Genomic DNA, 24,893 nt, shown 5'->3' on the forward strand with positions numbered 1-24,893 from the left:
ACAAGCCATCTTCATGCTAATTAGGATATTTGAAATTAAAATTCATAGCAAAGCTATGTTAACATGTCATTTTACTAACATTTAATTATCAATTTACAAAGAGGAACTCATCAATATATGAATTTTCAAACATTTTAATTTACAATTTACCTTGACAAATGAACAAATAAAATTTAACAAATGACAAGTTCTATATTTAGGCTTTTAACAAGTTCACTTCTTCTTACAATAAGTAAGAGGCTTGAAAATAAGGTGTATTACATATATACTTTCTTGCATGTATTACATAAATAATTTCATGCATTATATGATTAGATAGATACAATTAATGGCTTGGTAGTTATTACCTTTTTTTGTGAGCCAAAAGGTCATGGACTCAAACCCCCATTGACCACCTTACAGAATTAATTCTCTGATTGCCCTTGAGATGATGATATGCATGGTAGTTGTCAGTATCACTTTGACAACGGAGGTCCAATGTGATTGGTAATGATGACAATAACGATGACGGGGCTTTGATTGTTGATGGTGGTGCTACAAGGATGATGGTTGGTTGGTGGCTTTTTTTTTTTGTTTTTGGTTAATTAGTGAGAGGCATTTGGTCATTTTCTATTAAAAATAATTTCAATTTATTAGTCCTTTTATCCTTACCTTTAAATGAGAGTTGACAAAAAAGATTATCAGAGGTCAAATTGAAATATTTTAAAAAAAAGATTAAAGACTTAATTTACTATTAAACTTTTTTTTAAAAAACATTGAGCATCTTATAGTAATGGGTATGGGGCAATATCTCTCTTAAAAGAAATTTTTAAGGAAGGATATTGCCCCTATGTTAAATATTTGTTAATTTGACTATTAACTAACCCAAAAAATTATAAACAATGAGTTAAAAAATTATAAAAAATGACCTAGAAAATTATAAAAATAGACCTTTATAAAAAAAATTAATACCGATTAAATATCTTAAATTATGGATATATTTCAATAAACTAATGTTATATCATGCCCATATATTTAAATGATAATTTATTAACAACATAAATTTTTATGAGTTTGCAATATGAGTCAATAACCTTTTCAATAGTTTATTAAAAAAACTTTTCAATAGTCGTAGAAAAATAAAAAATAATAAAGCTGTTATTCTTATAAAAGTATAAGGAAATATGCAAGATATTTAAGATGAGAAAAACGAACAAGATAAAAGAATATCAAAAAATGGAGATGAACAATAGAGAGAATTGGAAAGTAAAGGAGGGATGATTCTTATTCATTTAAATTTTAGTGTACAACCAATCATGTGTTTAGTCTTTATTTATAGACTTCTAACCTACCCAAGAGTTACAATTTCATAACTAAAAAAAATATCTTAAATTATGGTACAACATGTAAAACCATCGACTCATTGAGGATATAGGAATATATATTAGAAAATCATTGATTTACTTTTTATATTTTTCATGTTTCTTTATACTCATTTGGTCTTACTTATAAGATAGAGAGAAAAAAAGTTTAATTCTATTTATAAGACATTTGTCAATTTTCAATGCTATTCTTTATATTTTTACCTTTATTAAATACTTTTAAATAAAAATATTAATAATGAGATTGAAGAATATTTATTAAAAATAAAAATAAAAATTTATTAAATTTCAAGACAAAATTAATGAAATTTAAATTTTTTTAATTATAATAAAATATATTAAAAATAATTTATAAATTAAATTGGAGTGATTTCTCTTGCACCGGTGTCCGGTGTCCGGTGTCCAGTTGTAAAGCAAGTTGTCCCTCACATGAAGATACGGTAATAATCGTTCTGGATTTATTGTGCTTTGAAAAACGCATTTAAAGATAATGTATTTTATTGAAATATTGTTGTCCTTTTGAAAAGCACCGAAACATAAAGATAACGTAGTCATTAATGAAATTGTGGTCCTTTCGAGAGGCACCAAAATCACTGGAAACGGTTAAAGAAATTAAAAAAAAAAAACCAAAAACACTCTTTTTCAATGTAAATGTGTGTGTGTGTGTGTGTGTGGGGGGGGGGGGGTTTAGTTTCTAAATCATATTGTGAGACTATAACGAAGGGCATAAGCGAAACCTAGCTATTTCTTTCTTTCTTTATCTTCGGTGATGGCATTGGCTACAACTTTTCTCGGCCCTACTATTAAGGTGACAACTATCATTGTTTCAAACACTTTTGCAAGCATCTTTACCCAAAATGCAAACTTTGTTCTTGTTATTTAGCCTGATTTTGTAATGCTTATGTCACTCATTATTGTGTTTTAGAGCACATATGCTGGAAATACGTGGAGAGCTTGGGATTTACTAAGTCGGCTAATTTGAAGCTGAACCAACCGATCCAAGCAAAGCGGTTCAGAGTAAATTGTAATTTGATGCAAACAGAAAAGCTGAATGAGACCAAAACAGTGACTGTGGTGGAGAGTAAAGAGAGCACTACAGAGAGCACTAATGCGGTTATTGCGACTAGTGGTTTGTGACGCGTTTCTTGTTTTGATATACTCGATGCTTAACATAAGACGAAGTTACAACAAACTTTATGTTTATAAATATATTAGTTATAACCTAAAAATAGAAAATTGTATCTTTTCAATTTTATACCTTTCTTTGTTTTCCTTCAGGAGAAAATCTGATAAAATTGGAACAAAATAGAAAAGATTAGTATGACTGCTATGGAAGGGCTGAAAAAAACTTTCAAACTTCGTCTTAAATATATGAATATATATAGTATATATATGTATTCATACACACACACACACACACACTATTATGCATGATTTTTATTTCTTATAGCTCAATAATTTTAGCTTCTATTTGCAGATAAACAGACAAGTAAGCCAAGTATGTCAACAGTGGTTGTGAGTTACCATAATGACTTTGATCCATATAAAGCAACCTCTACACCAATTTATCAAACTGCTTCCTTCAAAATGGTACGTGAAAAATTTTATCTGTACATGTTGAGCTCTTTTTAATTAGTAATTATGTATTTAATTTCTGTATTCCGTGGTATTCTTTTCATATTGTGCTTGTCCTCTATATATTTTTTCATGCAGCCTTCTGCAACAAAAGGTGGAAAATACATGTATTCCAGAAGTGGAAATCCTACCCTTGATACTTTTGAAAGGTTTGACCTAACAATTTATAGTCTTGATTTTGTTGTTTGTAATTGTTATTGTAAGTAGACTTGAGTTGATGTAGAAAGTCTTACATCAAATAAAATTAAACTTAATAATTAATATAAAATAAAAGGAATAAGAACTCATAAACTTAAGCTTTGAGATTTTAAAGTTGAGATATAATATCCTTATAATACTCTTTGATCATTTCCCGTTTTCAGATGACTGCTTCTCATTTCTAACACAATTTAATTCTTAATTTCCATCCTCTTTTACTTGGCGTATATATTTTGGATCTTCAGGTTAGTAGCTGAAAGAAAACAGAGGAGGAAAAACATACCTTGAGGTGTTAATTCACATGTACGTATGCGGGAACAAAGTTACACCAGTCGAACTTCGTTCAGGTACACAACAAACGCACTCAGAGAGAGAAAAAGCTTGTAAGGAGAAAAAAATGAGATGGATGAAAATCAAGAGCATTCTGTTTCTTTCTTCACGCAGAGAACCAAAATCTCTACTGATTGAAATCACACTATAACCATCTCTTGTGGGAACGTGCGACAGTTTTTCTAATCGCCCATGTTTCAAATTCAAAGGTTGGAGAATATTACATTTTAAGGCCCTGAGTAAATCGTATTTTGAACCCAAACATTTTTCATAATTCTCATAAGAGCCTCATTCCCCAATTTTGGGCTTTTATATGGGCCTGCTCTACCAAGGGTGGATAACCCAACATCTCCCACTCACACTTAGTGGATAAGATAATGTCAGTTCTATCTCTTTCTCTTTCCTCTCTTCATACTAGGTGTTTTGCCGTGACTGCATAGGCTTGACATCTTCATTTTAGTTATTTATACTAGAAAATCCTATTAAGGACCAGCATAAATAACTCTTAAAGTTGAATTTATTCTTGATTAAATTCGTGCCTTAATGCCCTAGATTTACCAATATACACTTTTTCTCATTATGACTAATCTGATCCCTCTTAAGTCAGTCCAAGACTCAGATAGTTTCTCTTATATGCGTAGTATCCACACTTATGAATTCACAAATTATTTTATAAGGGACATGTCTTGAAAATGAGCATAGATGTGTATATTTAAGATAATCTTCCTTTTGCCCATATACCACTTTGATAGGAAACAGTCGCTTTCCTAACATGAAACCTTTAGGTCACATCGATCATGACCATAGGGTGCATGTTAAAGTAGCAGACACTGTAACATATCTCCATGATAATGTCAAAGTCAAAGGACATCAATGAAAGGATTTTTCCTTTCTAAGACTCATACAGTAATGAAGCAAGGATTTATTCACTTGCTTCCCATTGCAATTCTTAAGCACAAGTGGTATGAAACACATGTTATGGTGTTAGTCTTGCTTATAAGAGTGTACATCGTTTTCATTTATTATTAGCACTATACAAACATAAGTTTAGATATTCATTGTATCTAAACCTAAATTCTTCTTTTCTATTGATCTCACATGATGTTAATTTAAAAGAATTTGTCGTTTGGCTACAAGTATTATGGATATGGGGATCCATGATTCGATCTAAGTATGCTTACAGATCTCATCTTGACTTGCTCTTTAATCGAGGTGACATATGATTTGTGTTTCTTTTCTACCATATCAAACTTTTTTTTGGTGCCTTGCTGGTGAACACTAATGTCTCATCTTTGATTTCAATATCAAAGGTAGTTGCTCGTGTGAGAGAGTCAACCTTATCAACCTGTACAACATACTAGACATTGTATGTTCTTAATTGTACATTTATGTAAGTAATGAAAAATCTCATTAATATAACTAATATACTACATCAAGTCAATCTAGCCATACTAAGAGCCCTTACATATTTCTCAAATATCTCCTTGGCTATGGGTTTTGTTAGGGGATCTGCTATCATACATTTCATGGAAATGTATTGAACAGTGATAACCTTTTGCGCTATTTAATCCTTTACAAAATTATACTTAATGTCTATGTGTTTGTTTTGCTATGATATTTAGGATCTTTGGTATAGGCTATGGCTGCAGTATTGTCACAATTAATTAATACTGGATTTATACTTTCATTTTCAAACCCAAGATGTTCTATAAATCTCTTAAGCCATATAGCCTCTTGCACTGTTGCAATACATGCTACAAACTTAGCTTCCATAGAGTGTAGGGCAATGCATGTCAACTTCTTGCTGCTCTAACAAATGGCCCATTGTTTAGCAAGAAAGTGTAGCCTGAAGTTGATCTTCGTTCATCTTCATCTTCGCTTAAATCCTTGTCAGAGTATCCTATTAGGCGTAGATCACTCCCTTGATAACACAGTGCATAGTCAATAATACCTTTTAAGTATCTTAAGATCCGCTTTATAGCTTTTCAATATCCTTCTCTAGGGTTGGATTGGTAGTGACTCACAAGTCCTATGGCATAATAGATATCTGGTCTTGTATACATCATTGCATACATCAAACTTCTGATTGTACTGGCATATGGAACTCTTTCCATTTTCCTTTTGGTTATCTCAGTTTTAGGACCCATATCAGGACTAAGCTTCACACTTGAAGCCACTGGGTTATCCATGGGTTTACAATCTTTCACATTAAAACGCTCAAGAATTTTCCTTATATAATTCTCTTGTGATAGATAAAGAAGCTTCTTAGAGTGATTTATTTGGATTTTAACTCCAAGAATATATTCTGCTTCACTCATGTCTTTCATTTTAAAATTCAACAAAAGCCATTCTTTAATAGCGACTATCGAATCTAGACTATTTCTGGCTAGTAAAATATCATCCACATAAAGAGATAATATTATAAAGTTTCCATTGAACCTCTTGATGTAAACATAGTGGTCTTCCTCAATCATTTAGAAGTCATATGAGGTTATTACTCTGTGAAACCTCAAATACCACTATTTGGATGATTGTTTTAGTCCATAAATTGATCTATTTAATTTACATACTTTATTTTCTTTTTTTTCAATAAAACCTAATGGCTGTTGCATATAAATTTCTTCATCTAGATCACTATTAAGAAAAGCAATCTTTACATCCATTTGGTACAACTCTAAGTTCAGACTATTTACTATTGCCAGAATCAGTCTAATAGAATTGAAGCATACAACAAGAGAAAATGTATCCTCATAATCTATTCTCTCTTGTTGTGTATACCCTTTTGCTACTAAGCAAGCCTTATATTTATCAATTGATTCATCTACTTTTCTTTTGATTTTCAGAACCTACTTGTTCCTAATAGCCTTTCGACCATGTGGTAAATCAACTAATTTCTATACTTTGTTAGTCCTCATGGAATTCATTTCTTCATCCATTGCTTTCTTCCACTTATCCTTAGCAAGTCCTGATAAAGCTTCATTTATAGAACGTGGCTCATCATCATCTAGAAGAGTTACCACCAATGCTTCACCCTCAATTTGGAAGCATCTTTTTGGCATACTTTCTCTATTACTGTTTTGAAATGGGGTCTCTTGTGGATTTTAATTCTTTTTAAGTCTTCTAAAAGACCTTTTAGAGCTTCCTCTTAAATCAGTATTTTGCGATGATTCAAGCCTTTCTATGAGTTCTATATTATGTTGCTCTCGTGTCTCGTAAAGAGATATAGTTCGATCAATTTCTCCCCTGTTAGAAAACTCATTTTCTAAAAATGTGATATTCCTAGATTCAAATTCAGTTACAGTTCCATCATCATTTTCACCAATGAAAATATAACCCTTTGATTGCTCAGAGTATCTTATAAAGATACATTTCTTTCTCTTAGACCTAACTTTCTATATTTATGGGAATCATCATGGGCATATGCAGCTGACCCCTATGGTCTTAAGATATTTAAATCCGGTTTGCGTTTTGTCCATAACTCATAGGGTATGGAAGTAACTAATTTTGAGGGTACACAATTAAGTATGAAGGCTACTATCAGTAAAGCGTCCTCCCAATACGAGATTGGAAGATTTGCTTGTGCCATCATTAACCTAACCATGTCTAGAAGAGTCCTATTTCTTCTTTCAGCAACTTCATTTTGTTGCGGAGTGCCAACAATAGTTGGTTGTCTAATTATTCCTTTTTCTTCACAGAGTTCTTTAAATTGATCAGACAAGTATTCACGTCCTCGGTCAATTCATAATGCTTTAATTTTATTGTCCATTTCATTTTCAACCTCATTAATGTATCGTTTAAAGCATTCAAGAGCTTCAAACTTTCATGATATCAAATAAACATGACTAAAACGTAAAAAATCATTGATAAAGGCAATGAAATACAAAGTCCCGTGTTTTGCCTTTATACTCATAGGACCACATATATAGAATGGATTAATTGTAATGGATTTTTAGCCCTAATACCTTTACCAAAAGATTTTCTCATTGCTTTACCAGCTAGATAATTTTCACATAAGGGCATTTCCATATTTGTAATTGGACCTAGCATTCCTTCTTTAGCTAGCTTAATCATTCTATTTTGATTAATATGCCCTAGTCTAATATGCCAAATATTTATATCTACATTATTGAAAGAGGTGGTAAAGCAATCATGAAAATGAACTTGGTCAGCAATATCCATTATAAAGAACCTTTTTGAAAGAAAAGCACAACCATAAAAAGTTGAATTGTACATAATGTCAACAATCTTGTCATAAAAATTAATTACAAACCCAAATTCTAAAAGGCAAGCAATTGAAATTAAGTTCTGTCAGATGTCCAGTGCATGTAAAACATCATGGAGAATTAAATTTTTCCACCTCGCAAGATCAACTTGCAAGTTTCTGTGTCTTTTAGCTTAATGCTCACATTATTGCCAACGTAAAGCTACTTGCTTTGATTCGACAACTGACGGTACTTTACGAAGGATCCATGATCCTTGCTTACGTGGTCTGTGGAGCTTGAGTTTACAATCCAAGAAGAGGAACAGTTTTCATTAGAAAAACATTACTAGAAACATAAGAAAAATATGAATTTACATAATTCACAAGTACCTGATCACGTCCACTTTGCTCAAGATAGTCCTTTGCAAAATGGCCCATCTTTTGACGGCAAAACATTTACCTTTTTAATATTAATTCTCTTTTTGTCGCTCTTCTTGCCCTATTTCTTGAAAGGTTATTTGTCCTTCTTTACTCTAGGGCCACTCTTATTACCCTTCTTATGTTGTTTCTTGCCTCTCTTGGGCTTAGAATTTGAAGGACCACCTTCCTTGACAAGGTAAGTCTGTCCAGATGACTTGTAAGCCTCCAGATGTTCAGCATCTAGCTCTAAGTGTTTAGCTACATCGTTAAAGTTAACAATATTTTCATTGTGAGTTAAGTTAACTTTCATATGCTCCTAGCTGTGTGGGAGCGACCTGATTACAGCCTGTACTTGCTGTTCGTCAGAAAGATTGTGCTTGGCTTCTTTAAGTTCACAGATCATGTTGGCCATCTCTCTTAGGTGCTGCCGCATGGGAGTATTCGGCTTTAATTTATAAGTGTCGAATTTAATTGTACGCCTTCTCAGATTGGTGGTTGAGGTACCACCAAATTTTTCTTTTAAGGCAGCCCATATGGCTTGGGCAGTGGAGTGCTTCTCAAATTCACACATCAGATCATCCACCATAACACTTAGAAGTGTTATTTTTTCATTTTGATGCTGAGCCGAGTTTCCTGCCTTAAGCTCGGCCATGACTTTAGTCAATGGCTCAACAGCATCTTGTTCTTCCAAAACATATGACACCTTATGATGCTAGATATCCTAGTTATCCCCATTTAATTTGTTGCCCTTATTCAATTAAGTGATAATGCTTTTTTTGCCATTTTTAGCTCTGAGATGAAACTATCCCACATTAATAGTTTTCTATATTAAACCAAGAATAAAATACTTATGAGAGACATAAAATGTCTTATATTTGTATTATTCTTTATTAGAGTAATAACAACTCTATTAGGTCAACGATCAGGAGGCTACGTTTGTATCTCCCATCACATTAATTCTAATAAAATCACTGTAATCTATAAAGAATTTTACAAATATTTTAATCGTTACATATGACTCATAAATGATTTATCACTTTAGAGCTTCTACTCAAATAAAGTATATAAAAAGCAATTAAACATAAAACAACATGCTTCATATATTTCATAAATCATCAAGGTCTTAATATAGCAAAAAAAAATTCTTAGAAAAATAGAACAATGCTTAATGTACAGACCTAAAAAGACAACTCTTAATTATGTCTTTATATTTTTCTTGTACTTTCATCCCCTTGATGGCTCTATTTCATAGAGGATTTTCAGAGTATGACTTGTTTCGCTTATTATGTTGCATAAGCTCCTTCCTAAGTTGTTTGAAAATTTCTCCTACAACCACGACTCAAGAAATTTGATCCAGTTTTTTTATTCTTTTAGCTTCTCCTTTTGCTATATTTATGATCACTGAGGATGTGAAAGGTTGTTCGACATCTTCATTTTCATTTTGAACATTCTTATCACCCTCTGATTCATGTTTTGGTCCTGACAGCATGCGCACCTCTTTAAGTCCTTCCAGCACATTTTCAAGATCAATATTAGGATCTTCTTTAAGATCAGAATCAGAATCCTCACTTTGAGGTTCATATTCCTCCTCATCCTCTTCAAAGGGTTTCGGGTCAAAATCCTCACTAAGAGGCTCATAATGTGGTTCATCCAGATACTCAATGCTAACAGAATAATTTCTTGAATTATCAGTGCTACTAGAAGCCTCTTACTTCATATTTTCCTTAAAAAAATAAATAAAAAATTTAGAAAATTTTTTTTATAAACTAATAAAAAAACACTAGATAACTCAAAAAATAAATTCTTGTTCTATCTCAAAAAATATGCAAATTATATATTAAAATGAAGATCTCAAATTTAAGAGTTTTTTAAGACTAATTTTATCCCAATCTGGTTCCACACGCACTCGCACGTGCCCCAAGAATATGCTAGATCAAGAAATTCTTAAAAAAAAATATAGCCACTCTCAGGGAAGGCGCGTGCACAACACGCACCGCCTTATCTTCCTCCTACGATGACATGCGCCAGACCACAGTATTCCACGCACCATGAGCTTCATGGTGGGGTCATCCATGCATTGAATAAGTGAGCCAGTGGGTCTCACGTGCCATGTGTCCTCTTTATATATATATATTAATTAAATAGCCAGTGGGTTCCACATGCCACGTGTCCTCTTTATATAGATATATATATATTTAATTAAATATATATATATATATATATATAATTTTTTTAATAATTTTTTTAAACTAGGTTAGGTTGATGAACTTGACCCGTGGACCTATTAATTTTTTTTTCATTTTTTTGGGTTGGACTTCCAGGCTCAAACCTTTCCTCCTTATTAGTTTTTTTTGTTTGACAGAAATTGATTTTTTTTCAACATGATAAAACGACGTGTCATTTGGACGAGGACAGAAATGATGTGTCATTTCTATCGTCGTCTTCCTCCAACCGGGTCAACTTGACCTGGTTCCTCTAGCGGGTCGGGTCCGTTGGACCCAAACTTTCAAAGGCCATATCTCCTCCATTCGGTCTTCGTTTTACACATTCTTGGTGTCATTTTCATCATTTTTTTTGAGCTCTACATGTTTATGCAATTCTTTTGTTCAAAAAACTCATTTTTTAAACACCCATTATTCTGTTTGTTTTCAATCGTTATGCTCGTCACTATTGATTGCATGCAAATGTGTATAGCCATATATGGAACATTCATATTAACCAAGAAGTATATTAATACGTTCATTTTGATAGAGATAATCGTAAAGACAGATAGAGAAGATCGAAGTGTAAACATAGTAAGAAAATAAAAAACTAAACTTAGAGATTTGCGTGTATAGAGTTAAGCAAATTACTATCAGTTCTTTAGACATAGGAAAGACAGCCCAAGAAAGACGAAAGCTCTGATACCAATGAAAGAAAATAGAGGAGGAAAAACATACCTTGAGGCGTTAATTCACACGAACGTATGCAAGAACAAAGTTACACCAGTCAAACTTCATTTAGGTACACAGCAAACGCACTCAAGAGAAAAAGCTCGTAAGGAGAAAAAAAATGAGATGGATGAAAATCGAGAGCGTTCTATTTCTTTCTTCACGCAGAGAAACAAAATCTCAATTGACTAAAATCGCACCACAACTACCTCTTATGGGAACATGCGGTAGTTTCTCTAACCGCCCATGTTTCAAATTCAAAGGTTGGAGAATATTATCTTTTAAGGCCCTGAGTAAATTGCATTTTGAACCTAAACATTTTTCATAATTCTCATAAGAGCCACATTCTCCAATTTTGGGCTTTTATATGGGCCTGATCCACTAAGGTGGATAACCCAACAGTAACAAAGCTGGATAATGCAAATTATGCCTTTGGCTTTGTAAGTGGAATGTCTGCTTTGATTGCTGTTTCTAGCTTGTTAAATTCGGTGAGTGCGTTTCCTCGCCTTAGGGCCGGTTTGATTTTTGTTGCCATTTTTTGTTTTAAAAGACTTTTTTAATCCAGTTTTCATATTTGGGTTTCAAAACAAAATAAAATAAAATTTTTTATGTTAATTTAAAAAAAAATTAGAATTGAAAAATAGGCTAATAGTAATGGTTGCAAGCAATTAATGGTAGTAATTTATAATAAAAATTGGTCAAACTAACTATATTTTCTAATAATCAAATGTAGCATTTTAAAAAAAATAAAAATGAAAATGAAAATAACTTTAAGATGTTTCCATTAAAAAAAAATAAAGAGTTCTGAAAACAATTAAATCCAAAATATTTATTCAAATAATTTTTAACTTTTTTTTAAAAGGGACAATCACATATAAAGACTACTCAAGAAAGTTATTCATACATAAGGACTAATACAATTTTTTTTTTGTTAAAATGGAAACATGGATTTGTTTTTTCTTGTATGGCGATTTGTTATTTATCCTTATTTACAAAAATTTTTTAAAGTGGTCGTTTTTTATGCGATTTCCTCTTTCAAAAACAAAAATCAGTTCTTGAAAACAACAAACAAACAAGCCCCTACTCTCTTTTTTTTTTTTTGTTTTTTTTGTAACTCAATGCTTATAAAAATATTTAGTGAGGCCTAATATATATATATATATATAATATGTATTCTGTGTGTGTACACGATACATCAATATTTTTTTGGCTACTAAATACAAAATAAGTATCAAACCAAATATTCGCACTCAATTGTGATCAATCATAATCGTCAGTCAATAGGCCTCAAGTATATAGTGATTGTATATCTGCTTGAGAAATAGATAGCTAAAACTTACAGCAGTTAAAAATTGTTACATATTGGCAAAACTAAGCATAATATATAGCGATTTTTTTTTGAATTTGTAAAATAGTGTGTAGAGTAATGGATTATGAAAACAAATTATTGTTGGATATTGATTCCTAGAAGTATATAGCCTTTGGCAATGATAAGGTTGTAATGCTTGCATGCACAGCCGCATGGATCTAACTAATCTAGACAAGGTGAAAATTGCTATTGCATGTGGCATGTCTAAGTTAGTGTGGCTAGAGACTCTGAGCAACCCTCAAATAAGAGTACCTGATATTCGGGTAAGCTATTTTATTGTATAGCTAGAGGTTGAAAAGAGTTCTGTTCATGATATTAGAACTCAATCCAGGTTAGTGGGTTAAATCAATTAATTATTGGTGAGCTAGTTCGCTTAAAAATTGTTTTTGATGGATCCACAAATATACCGTGTTGGATTTTATATTTTTTTTTTCTCCTTGTTAAGCTTGAAATGACATTATTGTAAGTTTTTTTAAAAAATAGAAATCCATCATTTTTTTAGTAACTCTATTTTGTTGGGTTACAAATCTGCAAGTCCTTACAGTTTCATTCAATTTTGAACTAGATCCTTATAATCTATTTTGATTTAATTAAATTCTTATAGTTTGACCAATTAAATTTATTAATCCCTGCAAGTTAAAATCCTTACATTTTTCCTTAAAAAAAATTAAGAACTTTGGTATTTTTATTTAATGATTATATGACTTTAGAATTAATTACATAATATTTGTAACTTAAAATTTATATAATTAGGTTGTCTTCTAAATATTTTTTTATACATGTAGAATTTTCATAAAAAAAATATAAACAGAAATAAATTTTTTTAGTTTTGGGTAAAAGTATTAAAATAAATTTCTTGTAAACTCCAAGAGTATTTTTGTTTTGTAAAATTTAATAATACATTATTAATTTTAATGTTCAAAGGTTAACATATATAATAAATGAAACTATAAGGGCTTGATTAAAATAAAATAAACTACAGAGATTTAATTCAAAATTGAGTTAAACTATAGAGATTTGAAAGTATATTTTTTCCTAAATGTTCTATTTACTTATGAATTAATGCCTTTTTATCTAAATAATACATTTTTCTAGGGCTGCATATTTGTATATTTTAATTAAATTAAATTATATATTTTAATCATGACTAGGTTAATCCTTGTTCATCCATGAAGTTGGACCTATAGTGATCCTCGAACCACTACTTTAATCAGTTCAATAACATGTCCGGTTTTTATCACCTTAATTATTTTTTTTTTTTGGTCTTCTACTTCAGCTATATTAATTAATGAAGGTCCATCAATAGCTTTTTATTAATTGCTTTTGCCTCTTCTTTGCATACGTAAGAAGTAATGGTTAGTACGTCTATATAATTCTTAAGGAAAATTGTACATATGAAAATTTTTGGAGGAAGTATCAAATGTTGAAGATCATTAAAAGTGCATTGAAGATCGGCAATTGAGCTTCAAGAACCGTCAATATAAATCTCTTGAAACTTAATTGCAAATTTTAGAATTTATCTGAGATGATTTTCAAGTGTTGGTCCTTCTTCCAAATTATTATTTTTTCTTCGTACGTGTTTAGTTCTTGTGTGGACCCAACTTCATCAAATAATACGCATTATAAGAACTTGCCGTATAGAATTCTTTAGAAATTATTATATGTCGGAAAATAATTTCTTTCATTATATTGATTTTTGTCCATCAGGCAATATCGAAGCTAGCTCATGAACATGGTGCTATGTGCTTGTGGACAATAGTATAATGTCTCCTGTGTTAAGTCAGCCATTGGAACTTGGAGCAGGTGTTCAAATCACACTTGGAAAGATCATGGATTATACATTTAATAGTTATAATATCATGCTTTTTAATTACTATTTTTATTATTTTTCCAGATATTGTTATGCATTCAGCTACCAAATTTATTTCTGGAAATAGTAGTGTCTTGGGTGGTGTCATTGCAACGGAAAGTGATGAGTATGTACTTAGCCATTTTATTCAATCTGTTTATTATATATGTTGTGATGGACCCCATGGCACGGGTGACATAGCATTAATGGCAACGAAGCCTGAGGATGGTAATCATGAACATGGTGACATAGAAGGAGCCCAATACTTCCAATCCAACGTACCTAAAGACCCATTGCAACATATTGGAGGTCCAATGACAAGAGCCCGAACCAAAGCCATGAAGCAAGCCTTGTTCAGTCTTGTGCAAGAAGTTCAAGAGCTTGGAGAGCATTGGGGCACTCCCCTCAAGTCCAAAGGAGAGCATCTATACGTGTATAATGTATTTAAGATCCAAACTCATGAAGAGTCAAGCCCAAGAGATGCAGACCTTAGCCCAATGTAAGGAAGACTACAAGTTGAGCCTCTTGCATGCAAGGAGGCATGAAACCCTAGTAAAGAAGTCAAGGGTGGCGTGATTTCAAATCTTTTATGATCCCTTGATTGTCTCCTAAATTATTTCCTATTTTAATGATCCTTTGATTTGATTTTCTATTTTGAGTCTAGTCAAAGGTTAGAATTAATTATAATATTAATTTCTAAATTTTGTAATCCCATAATTTTAGGATCACATTTCCTAAATTATGTGGCTGAATATTTTATCATTATTTCTCCTTTTAGTATTAGGAAATTAGGGTTTTAATTTTAGGAAATATTTTTCTATGAGCCTATATAAATTAGGCATGCTCCCTATTGTAAATAACACAGAAGTTGAATGAAATTATTCATTTTAGAGTTTATAACTCTTATGAGCCTTAGTGCTTTGTGGTGGTATCCCGTGTGAGAAACCGACGTGATCAAGAGCGTGATCAACTCTTGTGGTGTCTTCGAAGGTTGAGGTTCCTAGAGGCAGGTGCTCTAGAGGATCTTCTCCTTGATCATTATCCTATTGTTTACTTCATACCTTTCTTTATTTCCGTCATAAATTTCGTCCCTTTCTTTTTGTTCTTGTGTTTTTGTTGTTTCAGGGTTCTGTCCCTAAACTAGCACGATTCTGCTTCCGCGTCCCTATCAGATTGGCATCAGAGCTTTGGTTGCTAGTTTTGGTTTAAATTCTTGTCCTTCCTTCTTCTTTTTCATCTTGAGTTATTTCTTTTTGTGATCATCTCTTATCTACCCCATCTACTTCTATCTTTTGGTTTTTCTCTTCTTCATCTTTGTGACTTTTTATCTTATGTGAGTTTTCATTTTATTAGCCTTCTCAAAAAAAAAAGAAAAAAAAATACTAGAAATTCGTGCAAAAAAAAAGGCAAAAAAAAAGTGTTAGTGTGTTGAGAAAAAAAAAGAGAAAAAAAATCCGAAAATTCAAAAAAAATTACAAAAAAAATATATTGCTATGAGTTATGACTGTAGAAAAAGGCTATTCTTGAACTCCAAGTCACCAAGAGGTTGCTTAAAGAGAAAAGTCAACTTGGGTGATAAGAAAGTCTTTTACGTTGATCACTTTCTTATTTTTTATTTTTGGTAGCACTTTTCAAATTCTCTACTCTCTTATTTGCTATTTGTGCTACTCTCTTATTTTATTTAGTTTTTTTTTATTTTTGTCTTTGAGTATTTGACTCTTTGACTTTTATTTCTTTCTTTCTTATTTTTGTTGTCACGTGTGGTTTTTCCTTTAACAAGCTTAATTTTATTTGAAAATTTTGCTTTCCTATTTGTTTCAAAATTGCAAAAAAAAAAAAAATCCTCTTTTCACCTTGTGCTTGTTTTCTAGTTTCCTTAATTTAGAAGATATTCACTTGATTGTTCCTTAGTTTCTTGATTTGTGGGTTTCACCATTGGATTCTATCCACAAGCTTAGTGAGTGGTAAAAGGCAAGTGTGTTTTTCATCATTAAAAAAAAAGCCATTACTTTTTTTTTGTGAAACACGAGTGACTTTATCTTGAGAGTAAACACGTGAGTTTGTGTGTGTGAGGACCTATTTTTATTTTATATGGTTTCTAGTGCTTCTGTGAACATGAGTAACAAGGATGAATCCCCTAGTATTGATATGAACTCTGTTTTAGAACTTATCAAAACACAGTTGCAGCAGTTTCGCTTGGAACTTGATCATAGGTTCCATAAAGAGGATAAAGATGAGCCGGAGACTTCCTCTTCTAAAGGAAAGAAGCATAAGATCCCCAGCGATGATGAGGAGTATGAAGAACCCCCTTCTCCTAAGGGAAAGAAATCCTCAAAGCGTGGTGTTGACTTACCGGACCAAAAAGTAAAGTATCCTTCATTCAAGGGTAGCAACAATCCAGAAAAATACCTTGATTGGGAAATGAAGATGGACCAAATCTTCATGACTCTTGATTTGTCTGAGTCAAGGAAGGTAAAAACTGCCTCTTTGAATTTCACTGACTATGCTGTTTATTGGTGGCAAGATTTACAGTACAAAAGAAGCCAACTTGGGAAAAAGCCCATTAAAACGTGGGAGAAGCTTAAAAGGTACTTGAGAAAGGCTTATGTCCCCAGCTACTACTATACAGAGCTGAATAGAAAATTGAGAATGTTTTCTCAAGGATCTATGACCGTGGAGGAGTATGTGCACGAGTTGAATATCTTGAAGTTTCGTGCAAACATTCAAGAAAATGAACGTGAAGCAATGTCAAGAATTATGGATGGCTTGAGGCCAGAGTTGAGAGATAAGCTTGACTTGTACACTTTTGTGGACAAGGAAGAGCTCATACACAAGGCTATAAAGTTGGAGCAGAGAAATAAGAACAAACGTTCCAAGTCCTCTTGGAAAGACTCCAAGACAACTTCCAAATGGAAGGATTCCAAAGCCAAAGATACATCCCAAGCCAAGGAAGAAATAAAGACCAAGTATGAGGGTAAAACTTCTAACCCTAAACCTTCTTCTTATTCATCTAACACTTCTCCTATTAAGTGTTTCAAATGTCATGGTGTGGGCTACATGGCGAGAGATTGTAGCAATAAAAGGGTTATGATCTTGAGAGATGATGGTGGCTATGATAGTGTGCATGAAAGTGATAAAGATGATGCTGATAATGTTGATGATGATTCTACCTCCCATGAATCAAATGATGAGCTTGAATGCAATGGTGTAGTTGACTCTATCTTGGTGGCAAGAAGAGCTCTCAATATTCAACCAAAGGAGGATGATGAACATGAGCAACGCGAGCATATTTTTCACACTAGATGCTTCATCAAAGAGAAAGTGTGTAGCATGGTAATTGATGGTGGTAGTTGCACTAACGTCGCTAGCACTTTACTTGTAGATAAATTATCTTTACCTTTAATCCCACACCCTAAGCCCTACAAATTGCAATGGTTGAATGATTCTGCTGAAATTAGGGTTTCTAAGCAAGTGTTGATTACTTTCTCTGTTGGAGTTTATACTTGTGATGTATTATGTGATGTAGCCCCTATGCTTGCTGGACACTTGTTATTAGGTAGGCCTTGGCAGTTTGATAGTAAGGCTACTCATGATGGTTTTAGAAATTGTTACAAGGTGCCTTTTAAAGGCAAGACTGTTGTATTAAATCCTCTTAGGCCCATCCAAGCCTATGAAGATCAACTAAAGATTACTCAAGATTACAAGCAAAGGAGAGATCTCCTTGATTGTGGCATGAGTGAGAGAGAAAAGAAAGAGAGTATTACTTTACTTGAAAATCAATCAAAAGAGAGGAAAAAGAGTGGTGAGAAGGTGAGAAAAGAAAAAAATAGAATGGTGGGAGTGAAGGAAAATAGTGAAAAAAAATATTATTGTGTGGGAAAAGTAAGATTCAAGAGGCTTTGATGAGTGAGCAAGCTCTTATTGTAATTCCCAAGAATATTTATTTTTCTACTAATACTTTTGACCCCACTTTGCCTTCTAGTGTTGTCTCTTTATTGCAGGATTATAGAGATCTATTCCCTGATGAAATTCCTGATGGACTTCCTCCCTTAAGAGGAATTGAGCATAGGATAGATTTCTTGCCTGGAGCTGCTATTCCAAACAAGCCTGCTTATAGGGCTAACCCTGAAGAGACTAAGGAGATCCAGCGCCAAGTAGAGGAATTGATGATGAAAGGCTTTGTGCGTGAGAGCCTTAGCCCTTGTGCTGTCCCTGTTATCTTGGTGCCAAAAAAAGACGGATCTTGGAGGATGTGTGTTGATTGTAGAGCAATCAACAAAATCACTGTAAAGTATCGTTACCCTATCCCTAGACTTGATGATATGCTTGATGAATTACATGGTGCTTCTATCTTTTCTAAAATTGATCTTAGAAGTGGTTATCATCAAATTCGTATGAAAGAGGGTGATGAATGGAAAACTGCCTTTAAAACTAAATTTGGATTATACGAATGGTTAGTTATGCCTTTTGGTTTGACTAATGCTCCTAGCACTTTTATGGCATTAATGAATCATGTTTTTAGAAAGTTTATAGGCAAGTTTGTTGTGGTTTACTTTGATGATATTTTGATTTATAGTAAATCTTTGACTGATCATATGAATCATCTTAAAAATGTGTTTGACATCTTAAGGGAATATAAGTTATATGCTAATTTTCAAAAGTGTATCTTTTGCATGGACTCTGTTATCTTTTTGGGATTTGTTGTTGGATCACAGGGAATTCGTGTAGATGAGGAGAAAGTTAAGGCTATTCGTGAATGGCCAACCCCTAAGAATGCAAGTGAAGTGAGAAGCTTCCATGGCTTAGCAAGCTTCTATAGGAGATTTGTTAGGGATTTCTCTAGCATTGCTGCCCCTCTTAATGAACTTGTTAAGAAGAATGCGACCTTTAAATGGGATAAAACACAAGAAAGGGCCTTCCAAACCCTAAAGGATAAATTGACTAATGCCCCTTTACTTGTTTTGCCTAATTTCTCTAAAGCATTTGAAATTCAATGTGATGCTTCTGGTATTGGTATAGGTGCTGTTTTAATGCAGGATTCTAAGCCCATAGCTTACTTCAGTGAAAAGCTTCACGGCGCAGCTTTGAATTATTCCACCTATGACAAAGAGCTTTATGCTCTAAAGAGGGCCTTAGAAACATGGCAACATTATTTGTGGCCCAAGGAATTCATCATTCATTCTGATCATGAAAGTTTAAAGTTTCTCAAGTCTCAAGGTAAGTTAAACAAGAAACATGCTCGCTGGATGGAATTTATTGAAACCTTTCCTTATGTGATTAAGCATAAGCAAGGTAAAGAAAATATCGTTGCTGATGCCTTATCTCGAAGGTATACATTACTTTCCTATTTGCATGCTCAATTACTTGGTTTTGAGATTCTAAAAGATCTTTATAAAACTGATCCTGATTTTGAAAATATTTGGAAATCTTGTGAAAATCATGGATCTGGTGATTTCTTTAAATTTGATGGATTTCTTTTTAAGAAAAATAAATTATGCATTCCTATTTGTTCTATGCGTGAGTTGCTTACTAAGGAAGCACATAGTGGTGGTTTGATGGGACACTTTGGTGTAGATAAAACTTTGGTTATTTTGTCTGATCATTTCTTTTGGCCTCACATGCGGAAAGATGTCATATCTGTTTGTGATAAATGCATTAAATGTAGACAGGCAAAATCTAAGATCCAACCTCATGGACTTTGCTCTCCTTTACCCGTCCCCTCTCACCCTTGGGAACATATCTCTATGGATTTTGTAATTGGATTGCCTAAATCTTCTGCAGGCAAAGATTCCATATTTGTTGTTGTTGATAGGTTCTCTAAGATGGCACACTTTATTGCTTGTGCTAAGACTAATGATGCTGTTAACATTGCTGACTTATTCTTTAAAGAGATTGTTCGTTTGCATGGTTTACCTAAGACTATTGTGAGTGACAGAGATGTGAAGTTTCTTAGTCATTTCTGGCGTACCCTATGGCATAAATTAGGGACTAAGTTACTTTTTTCCACTACTGCCCATCCACAAACTGATGGTCAAACTGAGGTAGTTAACAGAACTATGACTACATTATTAAGAGCAATAATTCAGAAGAATTTGAAGAATTGGGTGAATTGTTTACCTCATATTGAATTTGCTTACAACAGGGCTGTTCATTCTTCTACTTCTTATTCTCCATTTGAAATTGTTTATGGTTTCAATCCATTATCTCCTATTGATATTTTACCTTTGCCTTTCTCTGAGCATGCTAACACTGATGGCAAGGAAAAAGCTAAGTTTGTGCAGGACTTACATGCTAAGGTTAAAGAAAATATAGAGCGAAAGAATGAGCAATATGCCAAGCAAGCTAATAAAGGCAGGAGACGTGTGATCTTTGAGCCTGGAGATTGGGTTTGGTTACATTTAAGGAAAGAGAGATTTCCCAATCAAAGGAAGTCCAAACTTCAAGCTCGAGGAGATGGACCTTTTCAAGTTTTGGAAAGAATTAATGATAATGCTTACAAGATTGATTTGCCTAGCTCTTATGGCAATGTTAGTGCCACATTTAATGTTTCTGATTTATCTTTATATGATTCTGCAGATTCGAGGACGAATCCTTTCCAACTGGGAGGGAATGATGGACCCCATGGCACGGGTGACATAGCATTAATGGCAACGAAGCCTGAGGATGGTAATCATGAACATGGTGACATAGAAGGAGCCCAATACTTCCAATCCAACGTACCTAAAGACCCATTGCAACATATTGGAGGTCCAATGACAAGAGCCCGAACCAAAGCCATGAAGCAAGCCTTGTTCAGTCTTGTGCAAGAAGTTCAAGAGCTTGGAGAGCATTGGGGCACTCCCCTCAAGTCCAAAGGAGAGCATCTATACGTGTATAATGTATTTAAGATCCAAACTCATGAAGAGTCAAGCCCAAGAGATGCAGACCTTAGCCCAATGTAAGGAAGACTACAAGTTGAGCCTCTTGCATGCAAGGAGGCATGAAACCCTAGTAAAGAAGTCAAGGGTGGCGTGATTTCAAATCTTTTATGATCCCTTGATTGTCTCCTAAATTATTTCCTATTTTAATGATCCTTTGATTTGATTTTCTATTTTGAGTCTAGTCAAAGGTTAGAATTAATTATAATATTAATTTCTAAATTTTGTAATCCCATAATTTTAGGATCACATCTCCTAAATTATGTGGCTGAATATTTTATCATTATTTCTCCTTTTAGTATTAGGAAATTAGGGTTTTAATTTTAGGAAATATTTTTCTATGAGCCTATATAAATTAGGCATGCTCCCTATTGTAAATAACACAGAAGTTGAATGAAATTATTCATTTTAGAGTTTATAACTCTTGTGAGCCTTAGTGCTTTGTGGTGGTATCCCGTGTGAGAAACCGACGTGATCAAGAGCGTGATCAACTCTTGTGGTGTCTTCGAAAGTTGAGGTTCCTAGAGGCAGGTGCTCTAGAGGATCTTCTCCTTGATCATTATCCTATTGTTTACTTCATACCTTTCTTTATTTCCGTCATAAATTTCGTCCCTTTCTTTTTGTTCTTGTGTTTTTGTTGTTTCAGGGTTCTGTCCCTAAACTAGCACGATTCTGCTTCCGTCCCTATCATGTTGGGAATTTTTGAATCGAATTTCAATATAACGGTAAAATTTGCTGACAAGAATGTGATACATAACATTTTATGTTCTTGTGATCCTTTTCATTATTAAGAAAGAAAGAATACTTTTTATTGATCTTTCATAACCCAACTTTAATTTCTAATAGACTTTGTAAGTTGAAAACTTACAAATAAAATAAGACACACACACACACACACACACACACACAATTCAGTATCTTGTTGGTGTATAGTTTTGAATTTTTTTTGGTATCTGTTCTTGTGCTAAGTTTGTTATATTATGTTGCGAACTATTTCTAGTTATATATCTAATTTCATTTCTCAATCTTTGTTGGCTTTGATAAAGGTTGGCGGAGCACTTGAAGTTTTTTAGAAATGCAATGGGCTGTGCCTTATCTCCATTTGACTCTTGGCTGTGTTTGGAAGGAATTAAAACAATGGTCCTACGAGTTGAGAAAAAAGAGGTACTCAGAAAACATTATTTTGGATATTAAAAGTTTAGATGAGTTAAAGTTACAAGGGCTCAATAAGGTCAGGATATGCTTCCAAATTTAAAGAATAGTTACTGAAGTACTTGCATACATATTGCTCACCGATAAGATTCTTGCATCATATTAAGACTTCACTTTAAATTAATCTCTCTAACATTTTTTTTTTCATCACAGACTTCACTTTTGTTATTTCTTAGTTATATTATTAGTAGAAATTGTCATATCATATTAAGAAAAGACATGTAGCAACTTATGTAACATTTAATTTAAGCTAATAATAGCTTTATAAAAATTCATATGGATTGCATGACACGTTGCAAACTGAAACAGAAAGTAAACCAAATACAATTGCAAAAGTAAAAATGCGCTGTTGATGTTAAAAGTGAAGACCAAACACCGTGGCCCTTAGTGGCATTGAGTACCATCCTTTTGATAAATTGGTTTGTTTACTGTTTACATGGCAATTTGTTAAAAATTATCTATACTTTTACAACTTAAAATAAAGGAAACTTTTAGGAAGACTTGTTAGTGTTCTAAATTAATGGCTTAAAATAGTTGTTTCTTTGTAATCCTCTCATGCTTAATTATCTATATATGCTATTTTTATTCAATCACTTCATTGGACATGCTGTGAGTCCTGTCCCATGGATTTTTTTTAAGGCAAAATATTTATATATATTCACAATTTGCAGGAGAATGCACAAAAGGTTGCTGAGTATCTTAACTCCCATCCTAGGGTAAAAAAAGTCAACTATGTTGGTCTTCCAAGTAATCCTGGACATGACCTGCATTTTTCTCAGGTATAGTTTACCTGCTAAAATTAAATATTATTTTTTCTAATATATATATGCATGAAATGATTTTATCCATTCATCAATCGAGTTCTTGTTTTGCAGGCAAAAGGGGCAGGATCTGTGCTTAGCTTTGAAACAAGCTCACTGCCACTCTCACAGCATGTTTGTGAACATACCAAATACTTTGGCATGGCTGTCAGTTTTGGTGAGTATTTTTGGGAATATATATTGTCATGTAAATTGTAAGTTACATAGTCACACACACATTTTCGTTCTATAAAGAGTTATCTATCTTAGTTAACCAAAATGGCAATGTTGGGAGGGTGTGATAAAATCAGTACTGGCCGAGCCACATCATAGTGAAGGGGTGCTAAGGCACGTAAATTTTACGACTTTGCATCATTTACTCTTGAATTTTGTGCTTTTTGGTCCAAATAAAAAATATTTGAGGTCAAAAATTTATGAGATCTATGACACTTTAATAATCAAGATAAGATATGAAGAGTATATTATTTATGTAAAAAAACCATATTAACTTGTTTAATATAATTTTTCGAAAGGAACAATGATAATTGATCTACTTGCATTATTACAATTTTAATCCAAGTGTAACTATCTTTTTAAAAAATTATTAATTTTTAAATTAAACTATCCTGCATTCCTTGCATTCCTTGCGTTCAGGGGTCCTAGCTCTGCAACTTGATAGAATTCTGTATGGTTTCCCTTCTAATCATGTAATTTTTCAAGTCATGGATCATTAACTGTTGGTCTGTCATAGTTTGTGCATGTTCTCATGCAAAAGGCTAACCCTAATTGTCTTCCCCCCCCCCCCCCCCCTATTTTAGGGGTGTGGGTTCTGCAATATGTTTGCCCTGGTTTTCGTCCCAAGCTGGCATACCTGAAGCTGAGCGTAAATCCATGGGCATAACTCAAGATCTTGTGCGTCTTTCTGTGGGGATTGAGGATGCTAATGATCTTATTAGTGATCTAGACCAAGCATTCTCGTCTTATCCCTCTGAGCTTCCGTATTGGTTTTGAGTGTGGATGCTGAGCACTGGTTAAAAAAAAAAAAAAATTTCTAAACTGGTTAAAAAGAGCCATACTAAATTAGTTCTTGAACCGGCTTAGAAATGAGCATTTAGAAAGTGCCTAAGAAATGAGGGGAAAATAAAAGAAATAAATAGAATTTTTAAACCGGTTTTTATGCCACAACCAGTTTAGAAAGGCTTGCTTCTTGGAATTTCATGAAAATTTTTGCTATTTTCATTTCTTTTTCGGCTATCTAAAGACTTAAATTTTATGACTTGGAATTTCTGTACTCTATATCTTTCATATTTGTTGAGTGAGGCTGTTGGTGATCGATTTGGCAGTTCTATTAAATAAAGCAAGTGTTTTTTATTATTTTGTGCTTGTGTATTTGCCTTCCTCTCTACGTCGTCACTTAATTTAATGCTTTTCGGTTTTATTTGGCTTGCGTTGCGAAATTGTAAACCAATTAAGAGTCTGTTTAGTTTATATTATAAAAAATAATGGTTTTCTGTTTTTCTAAAACACAAAAATTTAAAAAAATCTTTAGATAAGTGTTTTAAATTTAATTGTTTCTAAAACTGTTCTCATTTTTTGTTTTGAAAAACAAAAATCAGAAATTATCTGAGCTGTTTTTGTTTTAGTTTATTTTTTCAAAATTTCTTATATTTA

The 24,893-nt window shown here is 33.0% G+C and overlaps 1 non-coding gene and 1 pseudogene across 1 annotated transcript; both read left to right on the plus strand.

Moving 5' to 3' along the window:
• Nucleotides 1-772: 772 nt before the first annotated feature.
• LOC129308860 (cystathionine beta-lyase, chloroplastic-like) lies at nt 773-24,534 on the plus strand (annotated as a pseudogene).
• Nucleotides 2,630-2,734, plus strand: LOC129310199 (U6 spliceosomal RNA). Its single transcript, XR_008593037.1, has one exon. It is a non-coding gene; the product is annotated as a U6 spliceosomal RNA (small nuclear RNA).
• Nucleotides 24,535-24,893: the final 359 nt, after the last annotated feature.

Source organism: Prosopis cineraria, unplaced genomic scaffold (assembly GCF_029017545.1).
Source record: "Prosopis cineraria cultivar Desert tree isolate PC_DT_omini unplaced genomic scaffold, ASM2901754v1 PC4, whole genome shotgun sequence".
NCBI classification, from domain to species: domain Eukaryota; kingdom Viridiplantae; phylum Streptophyta; class Magnoliopsida; order Fabales; family Fabaceae; genus Prosopis; species Prosopis cineraria.